This window comes from Sus scrofa, chromosome X (genome assembly GCF_054392235.1).
Source record: "Sus scrofa isolate SSC_HxYL_T2T_F1_AM1 chromosome X, Sscrofa_HxYL_maternal_Yorkshire_Landrace_v2.0, whole genome shotgun sequence".
NCBI lineage: Eukaryota > Metazoa > Chordata > Mammalia > Artiodactyla > Suidae > Sus > Sus scrofa.
In genome coordinates this window covers 116,726,883-116,743,051 of record NC_139401.1, presented here as the reverse complement: position 1 = coordinate 116,743,051, position 16,169 = coordinate 116,726,883, and positions in this window count along the sequence as shown.

Sequence of the window (16,169 nt, the reverse complement as noted above, 5' to 3'; positions counted from 1 at the left end):
TAAAGAAAGATGGGTTAAGGCATAAGATGGCTACGGCATAGCCACAGCTACAGCGTAGGTCGAAGCTGTGACTCAGATTTGATCCCTAGCCTGGGAACTTCCATATGCTGCAGGTGTGGCAAAAAATAAATAAATAAATAAATAAAAGGGCAATGTTCCACTATTGGTGTTGCATTAGTTTGCAGACTACACTGCTAACTAATGAGCTAACATGGTCCTTGTCATCCTCCATACAAACGATCTGATCAGTTATTGCTTTGTAACATCACTCATTATTTAATTTGATATGAAATCAGAATTAGAATAAAATGGTTTTTAATAGCTCTTTAATCAGAAAAAAAAAAAAAGGAAAGGGGTTGGTAGCAGGGGAAGCAGGCACAGTCGGGACCAAGCCACAGGACTGGCTTGCTCACGATGCTGTTGCTGCATGGTCCCCTCCAGAGATTTGCTGCTGTTCTTCTGGATGTCTGGCTGCTGAAACCTCCAGGAATGATTACTGTTCTCCCCTGCAGTGCTGTACTGCTCAAGTTCCAAAGTCCAGAGGGAGAGAGTGCATCTGACTGGCGTCCCTGGGCCATAGCCTCGCTACTTAGATGCTAGTGAGTTGAGAGAGGGAATATTCGCTTCTGTGTGTTTTGGGATTTGCTTCAGGTCATCAGAGTGTTTGAATACTGAGCAACCCCAAATAAAAAATGTCCAAATACAGTTGCTGATGTTTCTTGAGCACTATCAATTTGCTATAGATATTCCCCTAGCCTGAGCCTGGCCTGGGAGTTCCTTAAGGACTCTCTGGATGTCAGTCCCATTTCTACCCTTCCACTTAGAGATGGCACTCTCATTGCTCTCTAAATTCTTTACATATATTATTTCATTTAATCCTGAAAACCACTCCCTAAGCCAGAAACTTTTTTAAGTTGTATCTGCGACATGTGGAAGTTCCCTGGCCAGGGATCTAACCCAAGCCACAGCAGTGACAATGCCAGGTCCTTTAATCTCCAGGCCACCAGGGAACTCCTGGAAACTTTTATTTATTTATTTATTTATTTATTTATTTATTTATTTATTTATTTTGGCCGCAGTGTGTAGCAGCTTGATGTAGGATTTCAGTTCCCAGGCCAGAGATTGAATCTGGGCCGTAGTCGTGAAAACCCGAATTCTAACCACTAGACCACCAGGGAACTCCCTTGAAACTATTATATCCCCATTCTATGGAGGAGGGAGCTGAAGATGCCTTTGGTCACGGGGCTAGTAAGTAAGGAGTGGAGCTGATTTGGGTCCCAGCTTCATCTGACTCCAGAGCCAACATTTGTACTTATCCACTCTGCTCTAGGGTAGAAAAGAATGGTGAACAATAAGACCATAAGCAACCTAGAAGAAAATAGGGGAATATTCCTCTGGTCCTGAGAAAAGGGAAAGTCTTTCTAGGCACAAAGGTAAAGGAAGAAGCAGTAAAGGACATGAAAACACAGATTTGGCTTTGTAAAAATGTAAAACTTCTGTATTAACAAATAACAATACCACAAGCAAAATTATAAGGCTCGCTGGCAAGGAGTATTAACAATATAGGCAAATCAACTATAATGGAAAATTATAAATATTTCTGATATATAAAGAAGTCTTATAAATCCACATAAAACAGACAAACATTTCATTAGAAAACTAAGCAAAGGACATGAATTGGCAGTTCACAAAGCAAGTTATACTAATGGCCAATAAACTAGGAAAAATAATATTGATAAAGAAGTGCAAAATTCAAATATCGAAATATCAAAATAGAATTTTTTATCCATCAAGTTCACAAATAATGTATACATTTTAATTTATTTTAATACTATTTAAATAATACTCTGTTGGTAAGCATTTAAGGAAGCACATTTTAATAATCGGCTTGGGAGGGAATTCCCATTATGGCTCAGCAGATTATGAACCCAGCTAGTATCCATGAGGATGTGGGTTTGATCCCTGGCCTCCCTCAGTGGGTTAAGGATCCAGCATTGCCATGAGCTGTGGTATAGGTCATAGATGCGGCTCAGATCTGGCATTGCTATGGCTGTGGCTGTGTCGTAGCCCAGCAGCTGCAGCTACAACTGAACCCCTAGCCCAGGAACTGGAACTTCCATATGCCGCAGGTGCAGTCCTAAAAAGCAGAAAATCAGCTTGAGAGGTCTCTCTGTGGTGCAGTGGGTTAAGAATCCATCTGCAGGGGGAGTTCCCGTTGTGGCGCAGTGGTTAACGAATCTGACTAGGAACCATGAGGTTGCGGGTTCGGTCCCTGCCCTTGCTCAGTGGGTTAACGATCCGGCGTTGCCATGAGCTGTGGTGTAGGTTGCAGATGCGGCTCGGATCCCGCGTTGCTGTGGCTCTGGTGTAGGCCGGCGGCTACAGCTCCGATTCGACCCCTAGCCTGGGAACCTCCATATGCTGCGGGAGCAGCCCAAGAAATGGCAAAAAGAAAAAAAGAAAAAAAAGAATCCATCTGCAGTGGCTCAGGTCACTTCCAAGGTGTGGGTTTGATTCCCAGCCTGGCACAGTGGGTTTGAAGGATCTGGTGTTGCCGCAGCTGCAATTCAGATTCAGTCCCTGGCCAGAGGAACTTCGGTATGCCCCAGGGGATGTGGCCACTAAAAAAAAAAAAAAAAAAAAAAAAATCAGCTTGATTGAGGGATAATTTAGCTACAATTACTGTCCATTTAAATCATGCAATTTTTTTTGTCTTTTTGCCTTTTTTTAATAATTTTTGTTTTATTTTCCCACTGTACAGTAAGGGGATCAGGTTATACTTACATGTATACATTACAATTACATTTTTCCCCCAGCCTTTCTTCTGTTGCAACATGAGTATCTAGACAAAGTTCTCAATGCTATTCAGCAGGATCTCCTTTTTTTTTTTTTTTTTTTTTTTTTTCCTAGGGCTGCACCTGCAGCATATGGAAGTTCCGAGGCTAGGGGTCTAATCAGAGCTGTAGCCGCCGGCCTACACCAGAGCCACAGAAACATGGGATCCAAGCCACATCTGCAACCTACATCACAGCTCATGGCAATGCAGGCTCCTTAACCCACTGAGCAAGGCCAGGGATCGAACCCGCAACCTCATGGTTCCTAGTCGGATTCGTTAACCACTGTGCCACGACAGGAACTCCCTAAATCATGCAATTTAATGAGGTTTTTTTCTTTTTCTTTTTCTTTTTTTTTTGTATTTTTAGAGCTGCACCTGCAGCATATGGAAGTCCCCAGGCTAGTGATCAAATCGGAGCTACAGCTCCTAGCCTATACCACAGCCACAGCAACACGGAATCCAAGCCACATCTGCGACATACACCACAGTTCTTGGCAATGCTGGATCCTCAATCCACTGAGGGAGGCCAGGGATCGAACCCACATCCTCATGGATACTAATCAGTTTCGTTACCGCTGAGCCATGATGAGAACTCCCAATGAGTTTTGATATATACCCACAAAACCACTGCCACAATCAAGATACAGAACATATATATCACCCTCAAAACCTCGCTTTTTATAGCCCATCTCTTCCCCCACCTCTGTCCCCAGGTAACCATGGACCTGCTTTCTGTCACTATGGTTTTGTTTGTATATTCTAGAATATCAGATAATGAGATTATGCAATGTATAGTATTTTGGTCTGGTTTTTCTCACTTGGCATAAATGTTTTTGAGACTTATCCATGTTGTTACCTGTATTGGTTTTTATTTATTCCTTTGCATTGCTGAGTGGTATTCCATTGTAATAAATATGCAATTAAAAATTATTAACCTGGTGATAATCATTTGGGTTGTTTCCAGTTTGTAGCGACAGGTCTTTGTAAATAAAACTGGTTTGAATTTTCTGGTGGGAGTGTTAGGTAGTAAAGTCTTTTAATGGGTCAGTTTGGTTCTGCGTGTCAAAATACTAAAAATATGCATACCAAATGACATTATGTACGGGGTTTGCTTCAAAATAATCTATTGGCAGGAAAAAATGAGTGAGGGTGTAGGTAAAAAAAGATTGGCCATCAGCTGATAATTACTGAAACTAGGATGGGTATATAAAGGGTTTGTTAAAACTATTTACTTTTGCATATGTTTCCATCATAAATTTTATTTTATTTTTGTTTTTTTTTTCTTTTTTGCTTTTCTAGGGCCACACCCGTGGCATATGGAGGTTCCCAGGCTAGGGGTCGAATTGGAGCTGTAGCTGCCAGTCTATGCCATAGCCACAGCAATGTGGGATCCGAGCCGTATCTGCGACCTACACCACAGCTACACCACAGCTCACGGCAATGCTGCGATCCTTAACCCACTTAGCAAGGCCAGGGATTGAACCTGCAAACTCATGGTTCCTAGTCGGATTCATTAACCACTGAGCCATGACGGGAACTCCGTATTTTTGTCCTTTTAGGGCTGCACCTGCAGCACGTGGAGGTTCCCAGGCGAGGGGTTGAATTGGAGCTGCAGCCGGCTACGCCACAACCACAGCAACACCAGATCCGAGCCATGTCTGCGACCTACACCACAGCTCATGACAACACCAGATACTTAAGAGGTCAGGGATCGGACCCGAGTCCTCATGGATGCTAGTCAGGTTCATTAACCACTGAGCCACGACAGGAACTCCTCCATCATAAAATTTTAATATGCATACCTCTTGACCCAAATTATTGTAAAATCACATATGCACAAAGGGTGTTCATAAGAAATTATATTTATAATAATGGAAAAAGCTTAAATGATCTAAATGCCAAACCAAAGAGTGGGTAAGTAAATTATGGCACACTCACTGAATGGAATACTGTGAAGTCTTTAAAAATCACATTTTCAGGGAGTTCCTGTCGTGGCTCAGTGGTTAATGAATCCGACTAGGAACCATGAGGTTTTGGGTTTGATCCCTGCCCTTGCTCAGTGGCTTAAGGATCCGGCGTTGCCGTGAGCTGTGGTGTAGGTTGCAGATGTGGCTCGGATCCCGCGTTGCTGTGGCTCTGGTGTAGGCCAGTGGCTACAGTGGCTACAGCTCCGATTAGACCCCCAGCCTGAGAACCTCCATATGCCACGGGAGCGGCCCCAGAAATGGCAAAAATCGAAAAAAAAAAATCACATTTTCAAAGAATATTTAATAACATCGAAAAATGTATACCATTTTATATGAAAATGCAGATTACAAGCCAATTATATACAGATGATTCCATTTTATTGAAACTATATTGTAAAATACAAAGACCGAAATTATAACAATGATAACCTATGTGGTGGGCTTAGAAATGTTTTTTATGATCTTTACAGTTTCCTGTATTTTTAAAATTTCTACAATAAACATGTGACATATATATATATATATATACATTTTTTTTAAATTTATGGCCGCACCTGCTGCATATGAAACTTCCCAGGCTAGGGGTCAAATAGGAGCTGTAATTCCCGGCCTACACCACAGCCACAGCAACACGGGATCCGAGCCAGATCTGCGACCTACACCATAGCTCACGGCAATGCCGGATCCTTAACCCACTGAGAGGCCTGCGACTGAACCTGAAACCACATGGATAATCGTTGGGTTTGTTACTGCTGAGCCACAGCAGGAACTCCCTTATGTTTTTAATGAAGGAAAATAGTATTTCATTTTTTTGGATTCTTCTCCCTTATAATGTCTTATTTTTAACCCCACAAGGTCAAAAGAACAGCTTTTTTTTTATATATATATATATGCCCACAGACCCCAAGTAGTACATTCCCAGAACTAGATGAAATCTTAGAGACTAAGACTGATTCCATTTTTCAGATGAAGAAACTGAGGATCAAGAAGGGAAGTGACTTGCTTAAGGCCAGCCACACAGAAAACGCGTGTCAGAGAAAGGACTAGAAGTCAAGTCCCCTGAGGTCAACTCTAGGGATCTTTCACCGCCTCTTAGAAGAAAGGGTCCCAGGAGTTCCCGTCGTGGCGCAGTGGTTAACGAATCCGACTAGGAACCATGAGGTTGCGGGTTCGATCCCTGGCCTTGCTCAGTGGGTTAAGGATCCGGCGTTGCCGTGAGCTGTGGTGTAGGTTGCAGACTCGGCTCGGATCTGGAGTTGCTGTGGCTCCGGCGTAGGCCGGCGGCTACAGCTCCGATTCAACCCCTAGCCTGGGAACCTCCATATGCCTCGGGAGCGGCCCTAGAAATGGCAAAAAGACAAAAAAAAAAAAAAAAAAAAAGAAAAAAGAAAAAAGAAAAAAAAAGAAGAAGAAGAAAGGGTCCCAGTTACACCCAGCTCCTGACAGGGAGCATGACCAGACATTCTTGAATAGGAGACACCCATCCTGACTTCTAATCGGTGCCCTAACCCTGGTGGCAGACCGAACCCCCCCCCCCCGCATTAATCCAGGACCCCTCAACTCCACACACAGCAGTCTCCCCCATCCTGGCTAGAGGCTGAGTTCAGATCTGTCTTGCAGAAGGAGCCTTTGCCCCTCCTCTGCCCCCCCTCCACCCCATCACACCAAGTCTCTGCGATGGAAAGGTGGACAGGGGCAGAACGAGGCAAATCCATACAACCTCCTCCCTCCAAGGGTCAAGGGCAGCACTTTCTTCTAGGCCGGCAGGCAGGCAACTAGAAAGACAAGGGCAAGTCCCTGGCTCCAGTGAACGGTACTCAGAGCCGGCATTCTAATTTGGGGAGAGCCTGGCTTCTCGTGACGCGAGGACATCTCTCCCACCCGTCCATGTGGCTCTCTGGGGCCCTCAACCTGCTGGATCCGAAGGGCCAGGCCCAGAGGCCTTTCCTGGTCCCGAGTTACCGAGGGAAGGGAGTGGCCCAGCGAAGGGCGGTTCTTGAAAGGCCTTTGGGAGACTGGGGCGGGGCGCAGGGGCGGGGAGTGCTGAGAGCTGCTGGAGGAGCGCCAGGAAAGATCGAGGGAAAAGATGCAACCCGGGACGCCCGGCTAAAGGAATTGAAGCGACAGCAAGGAATGGACCAGCCTCTCTTCACCTCTCTTCTCTCCAAAGCTCCGTCAGACCTCCTCCGTGCTGGCAACCCCAGCGGAGGGGACTGGGACGCCTCCGGGGATCAGGAGGTCCCCCAAACCGAAAAGGAATGTCCATTTCCTGCGAGAGAATCGGCCCGGGTCCTCGGTGCCTCAGTTCCCGTATCCGTGCAATGGGGCAGCAGTAGCCCTCCTGGGCCTCCTTGGGAGGATGAGTGAGCCCGCCTAAGACAGAATCCGCACAACCGTGTTGAAACAGCTCTAGCTTCAGGCTCAGCTGGGAGGGAGGTACCCGCCACACTAACAGAGTTACAATCCGGTTTGGTGCCTTTACTGACACCGGAAGGCTGGGCCTTTGGCTTAGGCCTTTTGAAGGGCGGGGACGTTGCTTTCTGCGCACCCCTCCCCCAACTTAAATTTCCAGAGGTGGTGTTGGGAGGAAGGAAGGGGGGCTCGAACCCTTGCCTCTCCATCCCTCCCTGGCCAGTCAGTGGAAACCTATCCCACTGCTCCCAGGGTAAGGCGACCCCTCAATGCCCAGCATTTTGCCCAGTGGAGAGAATTTCTTTGGTGGCACCAGGCGGCCCCATCTCTGAGTCTGCGGAATATTGTGATCCAACGCATCCCTGCTTTGAGTTCCTGAAATCTGGAAAACGAGCTGTCTCTTTCTAGCTGTAATTCTGTGTATGTGTGTGCTGTGGGTGTGTTGGGGGGGCAGTTTTGGGGGGAGAGGGAGAGGAGGAGGTGAAGCAGATAAAGGGGAAGGGAATGGGAGGTGGTGTTGCAGGTGTGAACCTGCCCAATAGATCTTGTTTCCCCTCCCATGAATGCTTAGCAAAAAAAAAAAAAAGAAGAAAAAAAAAAAAAGACTCATAAAGTCAGAGTCGCTTCAGGGTGAATTTTCTGTGGTTTTTAAGGCTTTTCAGACCCCAGCTAGCCCTCTGCCCATCTGAGCAAATGCAAGACTAAAAAAAAGAGATCAAGGTAAACCTGTGACACTCCTTTTTACCTCATCATCTTTGTAGAAAAGATGCCAGGGGCAGCAAAGCTGGAAACCCAAGCGACAACATGGAGGAAGCAAGAGGACCATGGGAAGAAAAGGGAAGCTGACTGCGTGCCTTTCTTGAAAGGCTTTCCTTTATTTCTCTGTAGCCAAAACTGAGCTCAAGGGGCTTACAGTATGGGCAAGGAAACATTCTAAGAAACAACCAGAGAACAAGGCAAGAGAGCAGAGCATCACGATTCAGGTTAAAAAAAAAAAAAAAATCATCAGGAGTTCCCATCGTGGCGCAGCGGAAACGAATCCGACTAGGAACCATGAGGTGGTGGGTTCGATCCCTGGCCTTGCTCAGGGGGTTGAGGATCTGGCGTTGCCGTGAGTTGTGGTGTAGGCTGGCAGCTGTAGCTCCGATTAGACCCCTAGTCTGGGAACCTCCATATGCCATGGGTGTGGCCCTAAAAAGCAAATAAAATAAAATAAAATAAAATAAAAATCAGACTGGGGTGAAAAAGTTGAGAGGTGGTCAGAATGAGGGATTGAGGGAGGGCTTCTGGGAGGAGCTGAGCCTTGAACCTTGAGCTGGAGAATTCAGGCATGGAAAGGGGTGGGAGAGGGCGTTTTAGACTAGAGGAAGGCCGTGAATCTGTGTGCGGTGGGGGTGCTGCAAAAGAAGCAAGGCTGCAAAGAGCAAGGTTTGCTGAGGGAGGCAGCAGGGCTGAAGAGGAGGGTGCTGGTTGCAAGGTCATTGTGAAGATCTGAGGAGCATGTACTGTACTGGTGAGACCAAGGAAAGAGACTTTGTTTCCTTTTCTTTCTTTTTTTAGGGCTGCAAGGTCAGCATATGGAAGTTCCCAGGCTAGGGGTCAAGTTGGAGCTGCAGCTGCCGGCTTACACCACAGCCACAGCCACACAGGATCCAAACCGCTTTTGTAACTTACACCACAACTCACTGTCCTTAACCCACTGAGCAAGGCCAGGGGTTGAACCCCAAAGTCCTGTTCCTTACAGCTGAGCCGCAATGGGAACTCTGAGACTTTGTTTCCCTTTTGAGAACACTGTGGCCCCAGCAGATCCTGGGTGAGGCTTCCTCAATTCCTGCAACCCCTGAGAGGGACACACACACACACACACACCCTCCCCTCCATGCTTGCAGGGCTGAGGGGTGATTTATAAGACAAGGATACTGATCCCACAGACAGACACCAGTGTAATTATTGTACAATCCTAGTGAACATGTGGGTCGCTGTGTGTGTGTGTGTGCATGGGTGTGAGTGTGCGTGCATGGGTGTGAATGTCCCTGTGTGCGTGCTCCCTTGCAAGAACACACACAAAGGGTGTCTTGTACTCTGTAAAGCTGCAGCGGAGCAGGTGGCATGCTCTGAGGCCGGCCACATGGCATAGCGAGGAGGGCACGGGACTTGGATTCAAATCCAGGCTCTGCTCTGCCACTGTCCATCTGGAGGACCTAGGTAAGTCCTTCACCTGAGTCTCACATCCTCATCTGTAAAATTGGGATAACACAAGCTACCCCATGAGGTGAGGGCGAAATGAGATCAACTGTAAGGCGCCTCGCTTACAATAGGTGCTCAAGCATGGACAACTTTTTCTCTTAGCTACCCATTCCCCCAGCCCTTGCCCTACCTCTGCAAGCCTGAATTCCCACCAAGCCCCTGCTTCTTTGTGGAAAGAGCTGCTGAAGGCAGAGCTGGGCGCTGTTTGTGTGGGATGGGTGATATAAGCAGGAAGCAGAAACAAATGTGGCAAAATCTCGATAGCTATGGAATCTAGGTGATGGGGGGTTCGTGGTTGTACAATCCACTCCTTTGTGTAGGTCTGAAACCCAAACAAAGCATGAAACGAAGCAGAAGCACTCCTTGTCCGTGGGAAGTTTCCTTGTATCCCACAGGGGAGCAGCAAGTCAGCAACGCATTTTTTGTGCCAAGCAGAACGCGCAAGGAGGCCCTCAAAGAGGGCCGGAATGTGACTTCGGGTGGCACCGTGGACAGCCTCCCCGAGGCAGGGGCAGTGGAGCTGTTCCTTTGAAAAAGAGGATTTGCAGAGAACAGGGTGGGGGGTCCTGGTGACAGTGGGTCCAGGCTTAGAGAACAGTTGCCGACAGCACAGACTCTGGCACAGAATGTGACATGACAGGACGGGTGTGCTTGGAGAACTGCAGGCCGCTAGGGTGTGGCTGGAGAGAGAGCACATGACCCCCTTAGCTCTCGATAGACAGTTGTGGAGAGGGTTTAGCTGATCAGGTTAATCTTTTTGTTGTTGTTGTTGCTTTTTAGGGCTACACCTGTGGCATGTGGAGGTTCCCGGGCCAGGGGTCCAATTGGAGCTACAGCTGCTGGCCTGCACCACAGCCACAGCAACGCAGGATCCAGGCCACGTCTGCCACCTGCACCACAGCTCACGGCAGTGCCAGATCCTTAACCCACTGATGGAGGCCAGGGATTGAACCTACAACCTCATGGTTCCTGGTTGGACTAGGACACCAGCCTTTTTTTTTTTGGATTAGTTATAAGGGCAAGGCCAGGAAGGGCCCTGTTTCAGCTGGGAGATGTGGATGAAGGAGCCAGGGGCTGGAGGACAAACGTGGTTGCTGGAGTGGGGGAGGGATGGGGGGGTGTTCGGGTGTAGAACTGGAGAGGAGAGTGTCTGGGGCGGGGTGGGTCGGCTCAGGGCCCAGAGCTCCAGGCAGCATTTACAAGGATCCAAACAGAACATCGCAGACAACGAAGGGCAGAAGGTCTCTCTTGTCCATGGCACCTCGGCCTGTTGAAGGCCCAGAAATCCCCTGCCATCTATTTGCATTCTTTGCTAGGCAGCTTGAGGACTTATTTTCAAGTTAAAGAGGCTCCTTTGCACCTACAAGATGGGGGGGGGGGGCGGTCGGTTATGTCACTGTTGTGGCTCTGGTTACTGCTGTTGCACAGGTTCGATTCCTGGCCCCACCATGCTCCCCCCCCCAAAAAAAAAAGCACCTGGGAAGAGGGTGGTATGTTTACCCAGTATTAGCTTAGCTCCTTAACTGTGTGGAGAGAATTCTCTAAACTAATGCTTACCAACCTTCCAGATTGAGAGCAAGACTCTCCTGGAACAGGAAGGGACAAAGGGAGAGGAGGGATCGGGGGAGCTGGCAAGTGACCAGGGAGGGAGACTCCATTTGGCTGAGGACAGACCTCCTTGGCAGGTGACAAGGAGGACAGCGGGCTTCAAAAGGCGAGTGTGGGGGCAAAAAGCAAAGGCCGGCAGCTTTGTCCAGGTCACAGTTATTTCTCCTGAGGGTCCTGTGGGCCCCTCCCTGGCCCCTTCCTCCTCATGCTGGCCCCTGTCAGTCCTGTGCTCCTCGCCTGTCTTCACACACAGTGGGAAGAGGGTAGCCAAGAACAGCCCAGAATACTTTCTACAGGATGGGGCTGGTTGGCCGGGGAAGGATGCCCAGGCCACTGTCAGGCTGGTCTCCACCTGGGAGGGCCAGCTTAACTCAAGTTTCTTAGGCAGGTGCCAGGATAGAAGGCCTTAGAATCTAGCAACTCTGGGACTGGACAGTGATCCTTCAGGGCTGGAGCTAATCCCAGGTTAAAGGGATGGCCTTAAGAAGTTGGAATTAACCAACCAATGGCATCCCCCTGCCAGCTGTATCTGGAAGGTTCTGGAGACACCAGGGGTCCATGTCCACCTTTTTTTGGCTGCGCCCATGGCATGCAGAAGTTCCGGGCCAGGGATCAAACCCGAGCCACACTCATGTAGCTCCAGACCCGAGCCACTGCGATGACAACGTCAGATCCTTGACCCGCTGAGCCACACAGGAAGTCCCCCATGTTCACCTTTTATAGCTAATATCTAGCAACCATAAATCATTTCTTTTTCATCGCTGCCATTTTTGGAGTGTATACCACGTGCTAAGTACTTTATTATTATCAAAAATAGCTAACAGGCACGGAACACTTGCCAGTGTGGCAGGCTCAGGACCAAGAACCTGACTTGGATATCTCACTTCATCCCCACGACAGTCCTGTGATAGAAGTACTGTGCTGATCCCTGCTTTACCGAATGGAAAACAGAGGCTCAGAGTGTGACTCACTAGAGGCCGCATGGCTACCAACAGCTGGAGGTAGGATTCCAACTCAGGTCTCGAGGGCTCCCAAACCAACACACCATGCGCTTCAGCCGTCCACTGTCCACTCCCGTCTCCGGCATGCTTTGCTGCCTCACTCCCCACTAGCGATGCCTTCTCCCAATTAGTAGATTAGTCATGTGTTGACACTTCTAGTCTCAGTCTAATGGCTTGTTTATTTAACTGATGGATGCTGCTCCCCATTTGAGGCCATTAGCATTTAAACAAAACAAAACAAAACAAAACTGTTGAGCCTGGCAAAGTGACACTGTGTTTACTGTTTTTCTCCCAGTGTTAATTGTGAGTATTTTCCAGATATGTATTTTGATGTGCTAACGGTCCCTAAAGAGAACTTTGGAACAGTTTAGTACTCGCCTCGTGCAGCTCCAGCCCCCCTCCCCTTAATTTCCTTGGTGAGGGGGAACATATGGCCCAGGGGGGTAGCCTTAGCTATGATGGGGAAAAGGGATGGTGATCTCCCATTCTGAATAATTAGGGGGTGGAGAGACGGGGCTGAGATAGCAACTCTGTCCTTGGGGGCTAATCCCTGGAGCATCCCTCCTCCACGCTTGGGGAGGGAATTTTCTACTTCTTTCCAGGACAATAAGAACATCTGTGCCAAGGCAGAGGAGGAGGCCGGGCGCTCCGAGGCATCTCTGCCCGAGTCTCTTGACACTGTCCAATTGTTACTATTTCAGTTTCTGCTTGGATCACTGACCATGTCCATTTAGAGCAGGCTGGCTTGGGCAAAGACAGTGTGAGGCCGAGGAAGGACAGAGAGGACCTGTCCCGCTGGGGCTGGGGGTGTGAGGTGGGCGGGGAGAGGGACTGATTCTAAAGGGACCAGGTTAAAAGGAGCCGCTGCAAAGTACAAGGTGAATCTTGCATCCATAAATGGGAGGAAGGAGTGCGTCCATCGCCCCTCCTCCCCTGGGATTGACTGCTGTTGACTGGGTCCAGTTTGTTTGCACCCTCCTTACTCTGACACAGTGGGGTTCAGCTTGACCTTGGGGTAAATGGATGAAGAGCTACAAGTTTGATCCTTATATGGGACACTTTGCCTCACAGGGAGAAAAAAAACAACTGGCTACTTCCTTCCTCCCAACTGCAGTTGCAAACTGATGGGAGTTAAAGTGGGGAGTCCATGGCTCCCTGCAAACCCATTCCCAGTAGTGGAGTCAGGTCGCCCAGTGCATTCTGATGATGAATGCAGTCGGATCTGGCCTTAGGAAGTCGGCCTGCAACTGCGAATGAGCTAAGGCAGCTCCTTATTATCTTCCTAACTCAGGACATCCAGCTCTGGAACTGGGAGTTCTGGGGACCAGAAGGAGGTAGGCATCTGCCTCCTGCATAATTAGCTACATCAGACTCAAAAACATTGATGGCCCATCCCTTTGGGCATCACGCTGTGCCTGGCACGAGCTAGTAATCCCCACCCGGTCTTGGCCCTCCCGAGTTTACAACCTTAAGTCACACAATAATGACACAGATCCCAAAGGCGGGCAGTTAACAAACACATGCACTTGTCTACCGATCACAAGGGATCCATTGAGGGAGCCACAGAGACAAACAGGGCCCCCTTCAAAGAGCTTCCAGTCTGGTGGGTAAAAAGGGAAGACTGAGTGAGGGCTTGGGAGAAGAGGTGCAGGCAAGGAAACGCGGTCAACCTGGGCATCGCCAAACAGACTCTTTTTAAAAAAGTGCCCATTGGCATGTCTGTTGCTGGGTTTCCTGTCCACTTGAGCTGTGCCTCCGACCCCGGATTGAGGGTTTAATTTCAATCCTCGACGCGCGTGGGGTGGATACAAAGAGCCAGAGGCAACATCGCTGTGCGCCGTGGGAAGCCCGCTTCTAGGAGGCGGGGGCCAAGGCGAGCGGCGTGGGCTCGCGCTTTCTCCTTGGGTGGCCGGGGCGTGTCCCCGGCCCTTGCCTCTCCGGGCCTCACGGTCCGCAGTCCCTCAGGGTATTTTCCGGACAGTCCCCCACCCCGGACCCGTTAGCTGCGAATCCCAACTGTGCGCTGCGCGTTGGTGGTACAGGTTTGGGGCTGGCGCCCAAAGGAGGCTCCGGGTAAAGTCATCTCGGGCAGTCGGGTCGCAGCTAGTCCCCAGGGCGCGCCAGCCAGGCCCGGGTTGCTGGAGGCGCCGCGGCCCGCTGGTCCCCCAAACACTTCCGACGGGCGCCTGCGTCCCGGGCGGCCGCCGAGGGCCGGGCTGGGTGTATGCGTGGGGGGCGGCCCGGCCCGCGTTAGCGCTCCCGGGCCGAACGCCGGCCCGCGAGGTGCCCGTGGCCGCGGGGCGCCGAGGCTCCCCCGAGGGCGGGCTGCGCGCCGCGTGGGGCCGGGCCGCCGCAGGGCCTGGGCGGGCGAGCGGGCGAGGCGGGGCGGGGGGAGTGCGTGTGTGTGCGGGGGTAGCGTGCGGGAGCGCGAGCCGCCGGCCCGGGAAGGGTGGGTCGGGGAGCAGCGGCGGCGGCGGCGGCGGCGGCGGCAGCGGCGGGAGGAGCGAGCCGGGAACCAGGGAGGTCGGTCGGGCTGGCGGGCCGGGAGCCGCGGGGCGCGGGGGGGTGGGGGGCGGAGCGCCGAGGGCGGAGATGGGGCCGCGGGAGGGAGGGGGCCGGCGGGGCGCGGCCAGGGGGCGGGGCGCCGGGACCTGGGGAAGATAAGAGCGTGCTCGCGGGGAGCGAGGGCGGGAGTGAGGGAGGGGCGGGGGACTTAGAGACCAAAGACGAGACAAAAGGACGGGGTGGGTGGGAGGGGCGTAGACTAGCGGGGGTAGGGGAGGGGCGCCGGGGGACGCCTCGGAGGGAGGGGTAAGTGTGTACGAGGTGGGGGGGCTGGTGTGGGAGGGGCTTCGAGAGGGACGTGAAGGGACAACATAAGAAGGGAGCGCGGGGGTACGGAGAAAGGGGGGTGGGTCGGGGTGGAGCACTCCCGGCCACGAAGGGGAGGGGAAGCCGCGAAGGGGAGGCCGCTGGGAGGAAGGGCCACACACAGGGAGGGGGATCCTGGGGATGGACAGTCCGCGAGGAAGGGGGGCCCGGGCTTCCGCGGGCTTGGGAGGGGAAGGGTGAGCAGACACGGGGAAAGGGAGTGCTGCAAGAACCCGAGGGTGGAGGCGGATGGGCGCGTGTGGAGCGCTGAGGGCAGGGATTTAACGCTGCCGATCGGGATGACCGAAAGACCACGGTGGGGGCCGCACAGACGGGACGGGGCTACCAAGGCAAGACGAAAACGGCCCAGGGAAAAGTGGGACCTACGAGGGCTGCAGAAGGGTGGCGGGGGCGGCCTCAGGCTCGGCAGGAAGGCGCCACCACCGCCCTCTGCCCGTCCCCAGCGTGCCCCGCCCCGTCCGGGGGCCCTAAGGGCAGCGGCCTGGGCCGAGGGGGAGCCGAGCCAGGGCGGTACCATTCGGAACAGAGAGGGGGGCTTGGGGGGGGGAGGGAGGAGCCAGGGGTCAGAACCCTGTTGGGGGCGGGGGGCCACACCCTGGGAAAAAGGCTTGGGCACATCCAGAATGGACCAATCAGCGAGCAAGGCCAGGGTGGCGTCAAGGGGCAGCTCCGGCCAATGGGAAGGGAGAACACTTCGGAGGTTCGGAGGAAGAAAAGAAAAAAAAAAAGCCCCACGAAACAACAATCGAATCCGTTTGGGGGCTTGGAAGGCTGGGAGTGGGCGTCGTTTATAGCACGTTCCAGCGCCTGCCCTCCCCTTTGAAGGATGGGGTCGCTTGCATCACTCCTGGGCCGCCGGGAGCACACGGAGCTGAGGAGGGTCCCGGGAAAGTAGACGGGGATTGGCCCCTTTACTGGGGGCACTTGATTGGGTACTTCGATTTGGGGGGTGGGGGTGGGACAGAGGTGGCAGCTTTGTGCTCGAAAGAGTGAACGAGGCAGGAGTGAGCAGAGGTGCCCCATTCCCCCTCACGGGCTACTGACTTAAAGTGTCAACCAGCAAGCGGATCGCAGATTATCTCAAACCAATGGATAACTTAAAAATATTCCTTGGGCTCGAAACACTATCAATATATTCAGTTCCCTTCTCAGCACTAGGATGGTTCTAGAGAGGATGAGCAATGGTAGTCGGGGCGCATAACTGCC